Source organism: Tinamus guttatus, unplaced genomic scaffold (assembly GCF_059628265.1).
Source record: "Tinamus guttatus ecotype Peru unplaced genomic scaffold, ASM5962826v1 Tinamus_guttatus_pri_ptg000172l, whole genome shotgun sequence".
In the NCBI taxonomy this organism is placed as follows: Eukaryota; Metazoa; Chordata; class Aves; order Tinamiformes; family Tinamidae; genus Tinamus; species Tinamus guttatus.
In genome coordinates, this window is record NW_028288706.1 from 3027001 (window position 1) to 3044836 (window position 17836).

At 40.4% G+C, this 17836-nt stretch overlaps 1 protein-coding gene across 9 annotated transcripts in view; it reads right to left on the reverse strand.

Annotated features, from left to right (window-relative positions):
* The window catches only part of RBFOX1 (RNA binding fox-1 homolog 1), a 950329-nt gene that overhangs the window by 804785 nt on the left and 127708 nt on the right, over positions 1-17836 (reverse strand). For all 9 annotated transcript variants that reach the window (XM_088523038.1, XM_088523037.1, XM_088523031.1 and 6 more), the window contains one exon: positions 5060-5092. The gene's annotated coding sequence lies outside the window, so the exon portion shown is untranslated. Of the gene's footprint in view, positions 1-5059; positions 5093-17836 lie in introns of those variants that run through there.

The window sequence follows — 17836 nt, forward strand, 5'->3', positions numbered from 1 at the left end:
GCCTTCCTGACACTCTGATTTAATAACCTCGTTGGCTTTGAGCTGATGTTGATTCCCTGTTTTATTGAGACATATTGGCAGCCCTTTCTTTACGAGGGTAAAAAAAAAGGTGGCCTTGACATTAATCACATAAAAGCAGCCAGAGTTAATGCACAATTAGACTCAACTTGTATTTCAATTTAGCCATAACCCCTAACTTCTCACAAGAAGACGGCCTTGAACTTCACCCTATCATTCACTCCAAGGGCAGGGAGGGAAAAGGAAGTCTAAGCACCTCTGCGGGCTCCTTGTGGGAGCAACTTTTGTTTCAGAGGCGGAAAGCAAAACGGTGCTTTCCCCAGGGCACCGATGGGATTATTTTCCAATGTCACTCCAGCTTTGCACTGGTAACTTCAAGGCTTTCAGGAAAGGCTTAAATCTACTGCTCCCACAACAGGGGATCAAGACTTCAAATACCCAAGCAGCACACAATTAACTATGTAAGAATTTTAAGAAACGACAAGCAACACAAGCCCTGCACCTTTTCTAAATGCTGGAAAACTTGGAGATTTAGAGAGAGCAGTGCTGAATTAGAACAGATTCTTCAGCACAAAAGCAAAGAGCCATCTTAAAGCCTTTGTGTATAAACTAACATGAACATATGAGGAAAATATGAACTCGGGTTTTGATTTCTGGAAAAAGGACATTGAGATAATTCTGTGCTAGTAAGTCACTGATTCTCAAAGCTACTGACCAGAACATCCTCAGCTGTCACTGTTGGGTTCAACATCGGGAAATGCTCAGAGCACAGCTGCAGGGACCACGGCATGCAAATCTGGAGGCAGAACTACGAGATAAAAGCATAACCCATGAGTGACCAGCGCAGCCAGAGAGATCAGGAAAACTGGCACATTCCCTCTACGGAGAATTAGATTATTTAATCCATCCAAAGGGCAAGAAACCCTTGCAGAAAGGACTAGTGTTGTGCAAAAAGTGCAGATGTTCATGGTTGTGAGTAAGCACACAAACTCAGGCCACTGACAGGCCCACAAGACCTGATGGGACCCTCCTTGTGAATGAGTACAAATACCTCAAAAGCCACAAATCAGCATCCACATTTCAAGTTAATTGAAGTCCTAAAAAGACACTGCAGAGCATGTTATTTTTTCTTCAAAATAAACCACCTCATCCCCTCTAAATGTCACCCCAAACTTCTCCTTGCTATGGCTTTATCCATTAATGATCAAGATAACTATATTCAATTGTGCTCCTACTTTGAATACATTAGAAGTGTGCATTTTTCAATTCACTAAATATAAAAACATAATTGCACAAAGATTAGATATACAAAAATAGAAAAAGTGGAACGGAAATGGAAAAGTCATATAGTTGGCCAAATCACAGAATCACAGAATCACAGACTGGTTGAGGTTGAAAGGGACCTCTAGAGGTCATCTAGTCCAACCCCCCTGCTCCAGCAGGGACACCCAGAGCACGTGGCACAGGGTGGCATCCAGGCGGGTTTGGAAGATCTCCAGAGAAGGAGACTCCACAGCCTCTCTGGGCAGCCTGTTCCAGGACTCTGTCACCCTCACAGGAAAGAAGTTCTTCCTCAAATGAGGCATACTTTGATTATATGCATCATCACATATTCAGACATAACACAGGATGGGAGTGTCGTATTATTTGACACTTATTAATCAAAATTTGCACACTTGAAAAAAGGCATTCCTTAAAGTGTGCTGTACTAGTGAATTATGTGGAAATTTAATTGGCAAGTGTTACATATATTGTAGCAATTTGCATAGTATATAGCTGTATTTTAATCTATTCTGAGGCCTGTTTTGTAATGACATTATCATGCTCTATTAACTGTTTTATTGTGCAAGACAGCTTAGTCATTTGTGATAAAAACGCACAAGGTATTCTTTTTTTAAAAAAAAGATTCTTGTAACTTGAATATTTACAAGGCTAGAACACTAAAAGCCACAATGTGGGCAGATTTGGCATTTCTACATGGAAGGCTTCACTGCCTGCAGTGTTCACTCTGTCACTATTTGTTGCCCCTTTGTGTTAAAATATAGCAGAAAGGTCTCTGGATTACTTGACAGCTTTTTCTAGATGTGGTTGTTTCTCTGCAGTTGGTATGCGGCAACCAGCCTTTGGAAAAACTCTTGTTTGCATCGTTCTGAAATATTTAATAGGAACAGAAACATGCTATATTTTTGTTCAGACTTCATACAAAATTCAGTAAGGGAACACAGCTACGTCAACTAGGAAGAACAAGAGGAATAAACAAATTTCAAGGCTATTTGGATCAACAGTGCAAGAACAAGCAAGTATTTCTAGTAAGAGATTTTAGAAAACAAAATTTAAAACCAAACATTTCTGCTCTTTTTTTTTTTCTATTTTTTCTAAGCAGACTTGAGATCTCGTGACACAATGACTACCCAGTAGTGAAGAACTGTGCAGCTCAGAGGTAAGACATACCACAAGGAAAGCCAAAACAGCTACTGTCTTTTCCTTAGCAGAAGAACAAGGAGTTTAAAGTAAAATAAAAAACAGGCAAAGTAGATGACTGTCCTCAAGCTTCAGGAAATGTCGCTGTGTGTCATCCGTACAGATATTTAAGGCTCATCATTCTCAATAATTTATACCAACACTGTACACAGTCCACTAAGTTCCACTAAGAAGCTCACAGGGAGAAATCTTGGGATTTTTGCCATTATGTCACAGGTGTCATTTTCTCCAAGTTGAAAACTGTCTCTAACTCCAACTTTCAACACCAAACTCAGCAGACTCTTTTCAGTTATTATTCTTGTGAGTTATTCCACTGAATTCATTAGGACTATATAAAAACAACACTATTTACCTGAACCAGGAAAGCACTTAATTATGCTTTTCAACAAAATAAAAGGACTTTCTGGAACAAGAACAAGCTTTGGCATTTCTTCTGAATACTTCATGAAGGGGGAACAGCGCTCAGTGATCAATTTTACAGTCACAGCCTAGTAACTCCGCCGGTCCACGAGTTAAATCACAGAACAGACATCTGATAAAGTATTTTCAAACAACTAAATATGTTAACTCTGTTAAGGCTTTCTAATGATGAAAGTGCTGACTAACAAATTAATACAACTGAGCAACCCAAACTTATAGCATTTCTGGAATTCTATACACAGAAAAGAAAAAAAATCATATTCTATGGGAATAATTTGCAAATAAATGAGAAAACATCCTTTATGAGGATCTTATCAACAGACTGATCTTTATCAACAGACTGACAAACCTAGTCACCCAAAAATACAGACAGAACATGAAACCAAATGTGATTATTCATCATCTGACTCTATCAATATAAAAACAACAGACATTTAAAGCAATAAAAAATGAGGCCTAAATCCTACCCCTGAGACACCCTCAGATGAATCAAGTATGCAGTTGAATCGGACCAGCAGGATTAAGCACTGAATGTGACAGTTTTAATCTACATAAAAACAAATTAAATTATGTCATTCTTCTACAGTATGCAAGCAAACTCATGTCCTTCTTCTTTAAAGTAACCACCACAGTTTATCTATTCTCTTTAATAATGCAATTTAATTTACCAAAGGTTCATATTAAAAATTTATCTGACTACAGCACTTGGAGTCACCTAGACATTTTGTTATAGTTAAACATTAGCTTTGGAGAACATCACAAATTCCCTGCTGCGAGTCTGAGAACAGTTGCATATAGAAACACTCTGAGCTTCCAATTGACATTACATCTAAATGAGTCAGTAACTGTGCACAGAATAAAAATATCCATCAGTTATTAAAAGCACAGGGGCTGTTACTCAACAGCAAGCTGAAACGAGACGAGTGCAGCGCCACACTGAAATCAATGGTCGCAAAGCATTCCTATTTATTTTTTTATTTAAAGCAACCATCTACTCCCCAAATAAACAACAGTAACATTTTCCTCTCCAAGATACCATTAAGAACATTGACACCATATCAAATACTCACTAAATAGATTACTGGAGAACAAGCACCTGAACACAAACATGTACCTGTTCTATGGCTGCTAAATATGTTTCAGTGATTATTTTATTCAACCAGGTTCTCACAACTTGCATCCCAGCCTGTTACAGGTGTCTCATGGACACCAGGCAGAGAGAGCAAAAATACCCCTTGGAAATGCAAATTTGTGGGGGCTTCCAGATCATGTACCCAAAAATTCAGTCTGACATGTCAACATTTCTGCGAATGTGTGTTTCGCATCTAAAACAAAGATCAATAAAACACTGATTCTGTAGCATGGGCATAGGCAGTAAGAAAAGCATTTTCATTAGGTCATGGACCACAAAGCATTTTGCTAGAAATTCCCTCCCATTGAAATTCAATCTTTGATCTTTTTATAACAGAACCTCCTTAGCTGCTCTATGCACTTTCCGAATTGATGTATTCTTTCAAAAATATTAGTAGCTACCGTAATAAATTATAGACGTCAGTACTGGTTTTAATTCAAATTTAGGATACCGAGCACCCCACACATCCTATCTAGCACAACTTGGCTTCAGGGAGTAGAGCAGTAGAGAATTCAGTTGGACCCATAAGTAGAAAAACTGACAGATTAAATATGAATGCAAACAGATCAGTTTAAATGATAGCAACACAAAGCACCCAATGCGGGCAATGTACACGCAATGCTTTTGCAGAACATAGCAAAAATTAGCCAGTAGAGTCCTGTCATTCCAGCAGCTCACATCACACATTACGAGTCTCAAGTGGTGGGACGCTCTTACCGACCTCTCAGTGCCGTGGAAGCCTTCAGAAGGGCCTACCTGAAGACAAAGCTTCCCTAGATGGACCTTATCGGCTTAACCATTAATTTGGCAATAAAGGAACTCCCCAAATTGGTTCATTAATCACCAGAGCAGCACAATTGCCAAACCTAGGTCACTTAATTCGTTCTTCAGTCAAAATCCATAAAAAGGTATGCCCCATATCAAAATAGACAGACATTAAAAATCCAGTTTGACTTGTTTTTTAAAAAATACATAAACATAGCACCAATATGAGACAGAATTTCCTACCTCAGCTCTGCTGGCAGCCAGTGCTGTCAAAACCTGCAAATTATGCAAAAGAAAAGAAGCATTAGTGTTGATTCAGCACAGCAATAATGCATTAATTAACTTTTGAGGTAACTGACATCTGTAGTGTGGTTTGAATGGCTGAAAGTGAAGGGAACCTGTGGTGTAACTGTATATCTTTCATGTTCATAAGAAGGCAAAACAGGTTAATAAATAAATAAAGGAAGGAAGGAAGTATGGTACTAGTCCTGATTGAAGAAACACCCTAAAACAGAATTGGAAAAAAAAAAAAAAAAAGAGTTTATATTTTGACTTCCCGGGACCATTCAACACTTAGCTTCTTTAGTGAAATACCACTTGGCTACTATTTAATTCTGACTTAGAGCAGCCAACGCTGCACCTTGTTTAAACACACCTGCCAAACAACCCCGACTTTGCAGCAACCATTTCCCTCTTTAAGTCAGGGACTTAAATTGCACCCAATTACAGTCAGGTGGCTCGAGCTACAGAGAAACCAAGTCCCCTGCTACCATAAACTCAGTTTATGGCAGTAACAACAGAACAAAATGCAGTTCAAGTTGAATAATTGCTATTGATATTAAGTTCAGGGCATAAGCACTTATAAAATGCACAAATATAATTTATTATTATGCACCAAACAACACACATGAAATTAATGAGCTGGTCATCGTTATCCTGTGATGAGCTGAGGCTTAGCCAAGACCAACAGCAGCCTTCGCAAAAATTTCACGTCATGAAATTATCACAACTCTGCTATGTTGAGAAAGCTCTTACTGTCTTTAGAAATACAAACTGTAGTTCTAACTTAGCTGTAATTCTAAGTACACAAAATATATATATATATGCATATATTTACACTGGTGCTAATAAACAGTTTTCAATCACACCACTCCTTTCTGGGAGTAGGGACGGAGTGACAAGGACAACTTGCGGGATGCAGTTCCTGGGCAGGAAAAGAGAGCACGCAGCTTATTGAACGTGACCCAGAAAGGGTGCTCAGCCAAGAAGGAAATTCGAATGCAAAGCAGCTGCTCAACGGAAAACATCCACAGATTCATCAAAAATGGATTTCAAAGGAATTTAGGAATGGAAATGAACTCCTGTCCCATCACAACAAGGTGCCTGCTGTCACAGTTATTTAATTTAACCTGATCCAAACACTGATTCAGCTCCATTTGAATTGCATACCTGTAATCACTAGAATGATTTTTCTTTAAGACTGTTCAAGAATTTCATCTCTCGTCTCTCACACAAGCAGACGCTGCCTTCCTATTTCAGTGTCATTTATTTTACAAACAGCTTGCAACAATTTTTGTTACGGCTCATCATAAGGATTCTTTACTCTTAGCGGTTGTTTCCTGCTTACTGACAGTCAACACCTTCATTCTCCAGGGTCCCTCCACTTGTCTTGACAATGTCCAACTGCCAGTGCCCCCTCACAGTGTCCCCCCTGCTCACCCCATTTGACTCATGGGGTCTCTCGCCATTTACTAGACCTGAACTCATTTTCCTTGAAGGCAAAAGACTAAAAACGTGCATTGCAGAATGAATGTAAAAAAAAATCTAACTTCCATCTTGCACCTCCAACGTCAGACTCGGAAGCTGAATCTCCTCATTCTCTCACAAATCCTGCTCCAACTCATCTTCCAGGGCCTCTCTCTTCCAATCAAACATGCAAACAGGTTGACCATTCCAACCAAGGACTCTCTGATGTCTTGCATCTTTTTCTATTTTAATAACTCATCTGTATAGCCTAAAAGTATATTTCTCTTTTACACAGCTTTATCTCCTTATTGCCTTATAGCCATCTCATGGCCAATCACAGCCAGATCTTCTTCTTTCAAAGTTGCTGTTGCAAAGTTGCTGATAAATCCATGCTCAGCCGTTGAAATTCTTGTTAGTCCCTAGAAGTATGACCTTTGCTTGGTATTACTAACATTAATTCACTTCTTTTACCAAGGAAGAGACGGATAGTCCAGCAGATCAGAATAAAATTCCAGGCTCTTCAGTATTAGCAGATCCTCACAGCTTTACATTTTTATTAAATATCATTAACACATTCTTAGCCCACGCATACTAAAGAAAAAATATCAAATGAAATATAATTCAATACAATGAGACTGCTAAAAAGGCATCATTCTGAACATCACTGCACCATGCTGAGACCTGCACAGAGTGGGTGACCATGCAGAGATACCAGCAGAGTCACGTTAGGAAAAATACTGCCCCCGGCTGAGCTCCTAATCCGGGAAAGCTGCACTTTACCCAGGCTGGGCGTATGAGCGTATTCCGAGATATTTCTGAAAACTCTGTAATCAGAAGAACTATGATCTATAAAAGTATACTTATCACTGTATAACAGACAGAGATGGAGTGTTTCTATTTAAAATAATGACATTTCTCAAGCTAATGTTTAATTAATAGCAGTAAAACATATTAATTTAATATTAAGGGTCAAATAACACACATGAAATTAATGAGCTGACTGTTGTTCACATCTTCTGTGAAGCCTGGAAGAGCAAGTGAGTGAAGACACACGCACAGGATTCTGTGCACAGTTGCTAAAGACCAGCAACCCAGGGAGCTCCTTTGCTGTAGGTTTTTGCAAAACATGTCCATACCTCTCCGGGTGAACGCTCTATTCAATCCTCTGCGGAGGTATTGCCAGATTTCTGGTGTTGCCAGATATTCCTTTCCCTGAGCAGAATACACAGTGGGATGTCCACCCAAGGCACCTGAAGGGGAAAAGGTGCATCCCTCTCCATGGCAAACCCTGATTAAGGGCTTTCACCATGCCTTAGGCAGCAAGGGTTACCTGAATTCTAGCTGAGAGACACAGTCCCATCATTATTTACAGTATTTCAAATGCCTATAACATTCATTCACCTCAACACCTCGAGAATACCAAAAGCTCTTTATTCTCTAGACGGAACAGATCTTTCCCATTTTTTTGGCAGTCCTTGACTTTGCTTATTACATTTTTAAACACCTTCCTTCACCCAAAATCACACAGTGATCTTCTCCCTGCTCCTCTCCCTGTTTCCTCCTGCCTCTTCCCCTCAGTCTCTAACATGTCCAGGTAATCAGTACAGGAGGATGCATCTGGATGCACTATAAAGCTGGTGGTTTCTTTGTAGCTTGTCCTGCCTGCTGTAGCTTATTGCTCTTACCCACGCTTGGAACGAGGTATAACATTCTCTCCTGCTGTGTCCCTGACATTTTACCTACTATTTAAGAACACAGCAATTTCACCAAGAGAAATCACCATTTAGCTGTAGAATTCCCGTCTTTCTCAAATGACAACCCCTCTATGTTGTATGTTCATATGTTGCTTGCTCAGGGAAGCTGCAAGTTCAACACTTTGCTAGAAGCTGTACATGAGTGACAGAAAACACCCTTAAAATGGCTTTTTTTTTGTTACTCCTGGAAGCTGCACTCACTTTAGAACTTCCCATTCTACATATATGAAAATATATGAATAATGAGGAAAACACAGATACAATGATACCACTGTCAATATATTAAATGGTCTTTTTCACCACCTTTAATGTTTTTGAGCATTTAAAAAGCTGTCAACTTGGGATGCCTGACCAAGGATGTCTACACAGCTCCTATTCTCCAGCAACGACTAAAGGGATACATATTGCCATTCTGAAATAGTAACTTAATAATTGCTGTTATATACCTCTAGTCAATGCATCACCATAGAGAAACAAATGGGAAGTTTCTTGACAGAAAGCTGTTCCACGGAACATGACATCGGAAGGTTCATTTAATGTCATTGTAGTAGTTAGCACACGTGAAATGCCTCGCTAAAGAAAAGAGGAGGAGAGGGGAAGGAGGGAGAAGTGGGAAAAGGAGCAGAAAAGAAAGCAGGAAAAAAGAAAATAAATAAAAGGGATGTATGATACTCCAGGACTCTGAAATATACACCTGCGAGTCAGCAACCTTTTCACTGAAACTGTCCTGCCCAATAATATCCAAACAAGCACATTTTCATTACTATTCTTTTTTAGAGAATAACTTTTCTTCTCAACTTTTTCAGCTGCTCACCTCAACACTACATTTAACAAAGCACGTAGTTTTCTCCTCTAACTTCTTTCCACCTTTCTAGGTTTGTATGGAATGGGACAGATGCCCCTTCAGTCCTAATCCAAGAAAGAAACCCCGTGGAAGCCCTTGGCTGTGTTTGTATGTCAGCTATAACGTACATGAGATGTACTGCAGCGCAAGAACAAGAACGCAAAGGTCCTTCAGTTCAGTGCATGCCCTCTCTGTGCCTATCCTTAGGCGTTTTCTTCCATTTCCAATAGAGGATTAAGAAAAATCCTGCAAATAAATATTTACAATAAGCTTAGAAAACTCTCTCCCATCCTTCAGAATTTAGACTTCAGACTTCCACAATCTTTTTGGAACATTATTCAAAGAGGATTTTGAGGATGAAGAAAATATATAAGCCGAGAAGAGAAAAAGTTAACAAGATTGGAATTGTCAATGACAAGATAATAGCTGGAATTGGTTTTATTTCTTTTCTCCCATCATCGATGTTGGCAAAGTGACCTGAGAGCGGTTTCCTTCAACAGACAGATGACAGATGTTCTTGAAAGTAATTTTACTGGAATACAGCTCTTGATGTATGTGAGCCGCATCTCACCTTTTTGGGGGGCTGTTAAGAGAAGACAAACGAGAGTGATATCATAAAGTGTGACTGAACATGTGTTGCAGCAAGCATTGAACATATGGCTAAACAGGCAGGTCACGTCTCATTAAAGTTCTGCCATGAGACACAGGAGACAATGAATCAAGTTATATATATATATATATATATATATATATATATATATTTGTTTGTTTTTGAGAAGCAGTTTTATCGCAGAAACACCAATACGTGACCAGTAAACAACTCAGGAATCGGTCTGGTCACTATTTCTCTGGGCCAAGCAGCAACTCCGCAGCGTGAGCAGCCCTGGGAGCGCCGCAGCAAACACACCTGCGAGGTCACTCCGATCTGCTCTGCAGGGGAGACCAAGGGCAGAAACCTGACAACGTCTTGGTATTTACCTGAACACATGTGAAAAACCACTTTTAGGGTTTGTCTCACTGAGGCTGGGAAGGTTTAAAAATTACCATCGGATAAACGCTGTTCTGCAGCTTTTTATTAATTTGTGAATCCACCTGCAGTGGCAACAGATATTTAAGATTTACCCTGCAGGTTTTCCCCTTGCAGAGCCTGGAGCAGCCCCTTGCCTGGCTCCGCGGGTTCGGCGCATGTTTCCAACGGGGATGCGGTCATCCCATCCCTGCTGCCGCCCAGGACTCGCGTGGCCGGAGGGGCTCCGTGACGCAGAGCGACCAACGGCAGCGGCGAAGAGGGGAAAAACAGACCCAGCCGTTTATTAATATCATAATGTGATGTCTGACAAATTAATTCACTGTTGACAAAGTGGAAAACTAAACAAAAATATAATGCAATACTTTATTTCCTAATGTGTTATGCCTGTGAAACATGAAACTCTAATGCAGATGGCAAATTTAGTGCAGTAATCATGATGAATACAGGCATGTATCTTAATTATCTTTTTAACACATTTAAACACTACATTCGACAGAAGCATTCAGAAATACGTGTGCAAAAGATGCCACCTTCTTGCTAAGTCAGTCATGATTCATTAGTCTCCATCCATCTCCTCCATGTTTTTAAAAGCACATGCTGATGGAAAGCACAATAAAGTTGGCTCTACATGCAAACTCCTCAGACTACCAAAACAACCTACACCTCCAGCTACAAATCTAATCCCCGCCAAGGCCCAACACAGGTTTGAGCATCACAAAGCTGAGACCTGATCCAGAAAGGAAAGCTCTTGTCACTTTGTCTTGTACCCGTGTGCTACCATCTGAGCAGCCACCAGAAATGACAGCCTCAGTCGCTGGAGCTACTCAGCATCACGCCTCCTTTTCCCAGCTCTTCCCTTGGGACAGACACGTGCAACTGAGCTTGTCCCCAAGCACCTCCTGCGCTCGAGTGGGGCACAGCGGCCCAAGAAAAACCCAATGTTGAAGCCACATGTGGCTGCAATATGCCCAAAGGGTGACATCAAGACTCAAGTTTCATACGTATATATCTTTAATTAAAGTTTGCTCATTTCATTCGCTCCTATGGAATATGGCATCAGATTATTCCATATTTATGGAAACCCACCAAATACACAGGCAATGGTTTTAGCAGTTGATGAGAAATGTGCACCCTCAGCTACTTTGTAATAGTATTTATGAGGCTCAGTTAATATTGGATAAGTGTTTACGATCTTCCAGCTAATTTGCTATATAAATCATCATGTGAAAGACATGCAGTAGTTATGGGTAATTCACCTCACGCATGAAGTCTTTTCATTTCTAATGTCTGTTTTATTATTTCTGTAGGGTAATATGACTAAATCCTGAAAAATAAATAAATGAATGGAAAGCAGGCCCCCAAACATTTGCTTTTATTATTTTTACATATGCCATATTCCACCTCAAATATGCTGTATATTTGAGTGCCTATTACAAACAATTTAGAAAATGATGTGATTTTTCCTTTGAAATTTGAACTGAACTAGTACACTGCAATTACAGAGAAACCTGCTCTGGACAGAGCAGAATTTGCAAAATTGTTCCTCTTTAATGGTGGGAACAAATCCAACTAGTCTTGCAGGTAATGAGAGAAAATGACTGTATGAATGACCAAATGAATGAGAATGCATAAGAATTATGAAGTTTTTGTTATCAGTAAAGATTTTTTCTTTTTTGGTTAGGTATCCCTTTGAAGCTAATCCTACTTTTTTATGCTTTTAGGAAAATATCCGCATACACTGATGCCCCTGAACACTAGATAGCCTTTGTAATTTCCATAATTTTACCCAAATCAAGACTTCCTACTGTTTAGATAGCAGAAGTTTATGAAAAATCCTAAGCATGACTACAATAAGCTCTATCTACCATTTGGGGAAAACAATGTATTTTTAAGTAAACTGTGAAGCCCCTAGAGCTTTTACACAGGTTCTGGTAGGAATCACGTTGATGCTCTCTCATTGCGTTCCTAACCTTGCAAGATGTAAATTAACCAGACTCTAAACACGGATGAAGGGTCTGGCGAATCCTTCACAGGGCAGCAATGTGGTTGGTTATGCAGCCTGGGGGAGAGGAGAGCGCGCAAAGCCAGCTCTGAAACCTTTCCTTTACAAGCTCTGCCTCTTACCAGCCCAGCAGCGCTATGAGCACTGTTCATTTCACCTACGTGTGATAAACTCACCTTTTTTGGAATGTTCACATTATGCCAGGATAATATAAAAATAGATGATGAAGCCAAAAAGGAGATAGATTTAGATCCAATGTCCTGTGATAGGTGCCATAATTGCACAGCTAGCTCATTATATAAAGTCAGTCCCTTGAGCCTACAATGTCCCAGTTAAGCGACAGTAATAGAAAGCAGCTGCACGAGAACATTAGGTCAGCAGAATCATTAGCCCCTAAAATTGCATCACCATCACTCCTCTTTGACAGCAAGGCTTTCACACATCATCAGGCTCCTAAACAGGAGGTCAAACAAGATGATGAACTTAACCCGGTAACTCCATTAACACTGAACTGTGCCTCAGAGCTCCAAGGAAGTCCCCATCTCTGGAAACTTTCAGGAGTTTAACGAATCTCAAGAGTCTCCTTGTACCCTCACCTCCTCTGTCTCCATGGCCGCTACCTGGAAACCAGGTAGCAGGTCAAGACGTTTATCAAAATGCCAGTGCCCATTAGCTGAAATGAAAAACTCCTTTTGTTTCTTGGGGATTTGCACCACTGTCTCTCCAGAATAATGAAAGGAAAAGCAGCAGCCCCATTTAGAAAGCAGATGTTGTGTGCAAACACCCTTGCACAACACAAGGTAAACCTCGTAAGCCAAGATGGGGGGCTTATCAATGAAATGATGACAGCTAAGTCAGCAGATGACATGAATGCTCTTTTTGCACCATGTGAAAGATTCCCCAAAGTTGTCTCCTGGTGAAAATGCTGAAGATCTCAGTTTTTACCAGCAATGTCTGTTACCAGATCACTGAGTCTAACAGCAGAGCCCATGGGAAAGGAAGACTGCGTGAGGGATCCCTAACATAGACCTCAGGGAAGTTACTTCGGGCACATGAAGGACAAGATGATAACAGGGAACAGCCAGAACAGTCATCTCAGGCAACCAGACTGCCTTCGGTGGCACGATCAGCAGCCCTCTGACTCCTGCAGGGCAGGGAACACTACTTGGCTTTAGCAAAGCTTTGACACCATCTCCCACAGCATCCCTGGAGTGACATGGGTGAGGGGTGGAAAGGGGAGCTCCTGGCGAAGGGAACTCAGGGAGGCTGTGGACTACCCAGGACTGGGATGTTCAGAGCTCAGCTGGGCAAGGTCCCGAGTAATGTGACCTGACTGAAGCTAGCCCATGAGAGGTACCTTCCAAAACAAATTATTTTATAATAGCATTTCCTTACTACAGCGCTGGTTACATTATTAGGACTTAACATTTTAAAGTGAATAGTTTGAAAGATACTTGTCAATATTAGGAACAATAAAAGGAAGCAGCACAAAATATTTGGGCCAGATTCTCAAATGCAGCAAATCAGTGTAGCTGTACCATAACCCATGTGGCTTCAGTAGTTTCTGCTAGTTGAAGAATTGGCCTAATATGTATATATATGCCCCAAATTCCAAGGGGACATGTTGTCTCTTGCATAATTCATAGAGTTGTGCCTAGAGTCACTGAAATGAAGCACAGAAATGAAGACAAAGTTCTTTGTCAATCCTTGTATGTACTCTGATTAAATACGAAGCCTGTGAACCCAGCCAAGGTCTTCTAAAGTCTATACACTCATTTCCACCTTTTTATGGGGGTGAATAAAAGCGTCCACAGTGTGCCAAACATTTTTACAACACTTAAGTAAAGCAAAGGCCCTGCCTTCATGGTCTTGATGAATTTCAGTCAGAAAAGAAACAACCCTTCTATCAATGTCAACGACTAAATAAGTTTGACTGTATGCTGATGTTCTTCAAATTGTTTCTACTAGCAATAGTTCTGGATGGTTTGTTTTAGGGAAAAATTAATGATGATACACCAAGGTCATTGTACCTCTGCTGTAGCGAACAGATGTTAACATATTAGTGCCACATTCCAGTGCTGTACTAAACTAGAGCTACTTGTGGCTGTCATTGCATGAGGTGAGGCAGAGCCAAACAAAACAGCTCAGTCTAATAAATTCAGCCTAAAATGTAGATGTTTAAAGAAAAGAGCTATTGCACTTTCAAAAACCCATTGCTCTGTATCATCCTCTTCAAAACACACCACTCGGGTTATTTAAATCAACCTGAACTGAGCAAAACAAAACCAATCTGTTTTCTTCTCAGCAGTACAGGCCATTTTTGTGCCATTTATATGCTGCCTACATATTCCCAGCATTCACTGCTTAAGTATATATCTACTGCCTATTGCTCCCTTACACAGAGGTAGAAATAGAATTTTCCATCGTTTACTGGGAGAATTCAGAGCTCATCACGGTTAGTTCTGTCAACGTGACACGAGATTCCTGCGATGCAGCCTGCAGAGAAGCGAGATGCTCAGACCTCCAAGGACCAGAGCTAGCCCAGGGTGCAGGAGAAGCACTGATTTTCGTTGGGGTAGATAGCACCAGCATCTAGCCTGAAGGAAAGTAACCTAAAATAAACACTTTCCTCTTAATAATCCCTTAGCAATAAAATTTCTGACAGCACATTAAAAGAAAGGCTAGAGATACCTTGGTATGATGAAAGAAGTGAGATATTGCACCGCCAGCAATTATTTTAGAAGTTTCTCTCTAGAGAACCTTTGATTGGTCAGGATATTTGGACTTCCCAATCACATTTCTGTGAGAAGTTAGATATTTAAGAAGACGGCCGCTGTAATGGGCATTAGATGGTAATTCTTCCATTACTCCAGCCCCAAACAGGGGACCTTGCAACAGCACAGCTTGAAAGTCCATTTAAAGTGTGGTGGGCTGTAAAGAGCTCCCAGGCAAGTCATTTCCTAACAGTAAGTCACAGCTATTCCTAAGCCCAAGCACTTGTTTATCGAATAATGCCTCACATACAAAACAAATAGCTAAATCAGTCCATACCTCAAGCCTGTATGTAAAACGGCAGTTAAAATCCTTTACTCTGAATTTCTCATCATTGGTACATTTGAACTTGTCTCCTAGCTGTACATTTAATGCCCTTGGGTTTTCTTTCCTATGAATTGTGGCAGTCAATAGAGACGAAATCTCCTCCATAAAGGCTCCTCCCGAGGAGTTATAGCACCAGAGGCAGCACACAAGCTGGCTCTGCAGCCTCCTCCATCACTCCAAAAGCAGCCTCCTACCATTACCCCGGCACAACAGAACTAATAAAATCTTTCAAACTGAGGCACATTAAGACAGTCTTCATCCTTGGAGTGAAAGACTATAGCAGGATACACTTATTTCCTAGGACAAAAAGAGCACAACAAATGATGCAACATGCTGTAAGTATAAGCACCACAAAGAATCTGCATTATAAAGGAAATAACTGTCAATCTGTAACATCTCCCTTCGAGCTGACTCTCAGACTTTAAAGGTATGGTTAGAAAACAAAACATCCTGTACGGAATATTGAGTGAACTTCAGAATTTAAATTTAAGTAATCATAGAATCGCAGAATGCTGAAGGTTGGCAGGGACCTCTAGAGATCATCTAGTCCAACCCCCCTGCACACGCAGCATCACCTAGAGCACGTGGCACAGGACTGCGTCCAAGCGGGTTTTAAATGTAATAAAATCATTTGATTCTGGCAATTTACTTAAATTGCAAAAAGAAAAAGAAAAATCAGGCATAGATTCTTCATGGTTGTTCAAAGCATCAAAATACAAAAAGGTGAAGAGGATGGGGCCAAGTTCATGTTTGGGTCTCCTAAGAAACAGCACAACATAAATGCAAGCACTTGTAGGCTCGAACACACACGTTACTTGTGAGCAGAATACCAGGTTGAATGTTCCAGCTTGCTAAATCAATTTTGTGCTTCTGTATAGAGGACACAAAATGACCCATAGCGAAGAGGCCGCTAATTGTCACTCACACTAACCATTGCCATTTGCACTGCTCCAAAGGTTGGCTTCGCTGCCGTTGAGTGCTTGATGCTGAAGGTCCATCTTGCAAACTCTCTGCCGTGTAAGCAATTTATATCTGAGGAAATACTAATTATAACTCCCTAAACCTTGAAACTTTAACTGGATGAGAGAATTATTTCCTGTCATCTTGTCATTTTGTCATGTGAAACACAATGGAATTCGTCTCAGAACAATTGCATTTCACTGTAAGCTTAAGAAATTATCCATTTTGCTTAAAGGGGATGCCAGTAGCACCCACAGCAGATAACATGGTGTTTCAGTGTCAGTTCTGATTTATCATAAGTCTGAAAACAGCATTCAGCATGACTGCCTAATCCCTTCCCACCCTTTCCTTTCAGTTTTATGATTTACAATGAATTAAAATACAAAAACAAGAAAACTGAAAGGCTTGGTGCTTTGCTTCCTCAAAATATATTCAGCTACATAAAGAAAAGGGCACCTGCTTATACATTTCATAATGGCTTGGAGCCCTTCTTTTTCTTCTCCAGTTTCCTTGTGTTTCTTTGCCTTTTAAGGTGCTACCAATTCTCACTTAGCAGGACTTCACACCCACATTCAGCAGGGCTAAAAGGCTGGAAAACAGATCATACGTGGAAGGAAAAAATGAATAACTTTTCAGATCTCAATGAGAAGCTTAAAAAAATGTATTCAGTAAGTTGTGAGTTTGGCGACCAGTATAAAAATCTTGTTAGTTCTACTACTTTTTGTACTAGCCATTCTTGACAAGGAAAAGGCAAGAAAATAATAGTAACGTTAAGTATTTGAAAAATAAAAGCAGCTGAAAGACAGCTACGACATACTGTTCTTTTAAAAATCCCTTTCTCTTAAAACTAACTTTAAATACACAGTTCTGACCTACATCTCATACCATTGATACCATCAGCTGAACATCTTCCGTTCAGAAAAGACAGGGATAACTCAGGGCTCTAGGTAGGGAAACGTTTGACTTTTCTAAGCTAGAAGGAAAAGCAACTGAGTTGGATTTTCATGTTTAACAACGCAACAGTGTCAGATTTCCTGAAATCTGGAAGGGGAGGGCAGGGGGGCTGGCTCTCGGGAAGCAGCCAGTCGGACACACAGGAGACCCGCTCCAGCATTAGGGACCTGAGACCATTTAGACCGTTGATGCACACACGGTATCACACACAGACTTCTACATTTCTTCCTGAATCTCTAGGAGATATGCAAAAAGCCAGTGAAAAAATGCCACAGAAATGGCCTTATCTTTTGCAATTTTCTCAGTTTATAGAACAAATTCAGAAACAAATCAGCTTCTGCTCAGGCTCTCTACTCTAGGTTTTACCATTCCCTTCTCCTGAGAGTCTGAACACTGTATTTTGTAGCAAATGTTCCAGGCGGGTTCAGAAAGGTGTTCTGAATGCAACTGGCCTTTATTTTATCCTGCTCACACTACTTAGAAAACCATGTCAATATATTTTAATGACAATATACCTCTTTATACCTCCACCATTAGAACCTCCAACCCTTTTGAACAGATCTAGCACTAAGGCCAGGTCTTGAAGAGAAGCCCTTGCAGACTGTGTTGCACCCCAGTGTTGTCCAGAGAA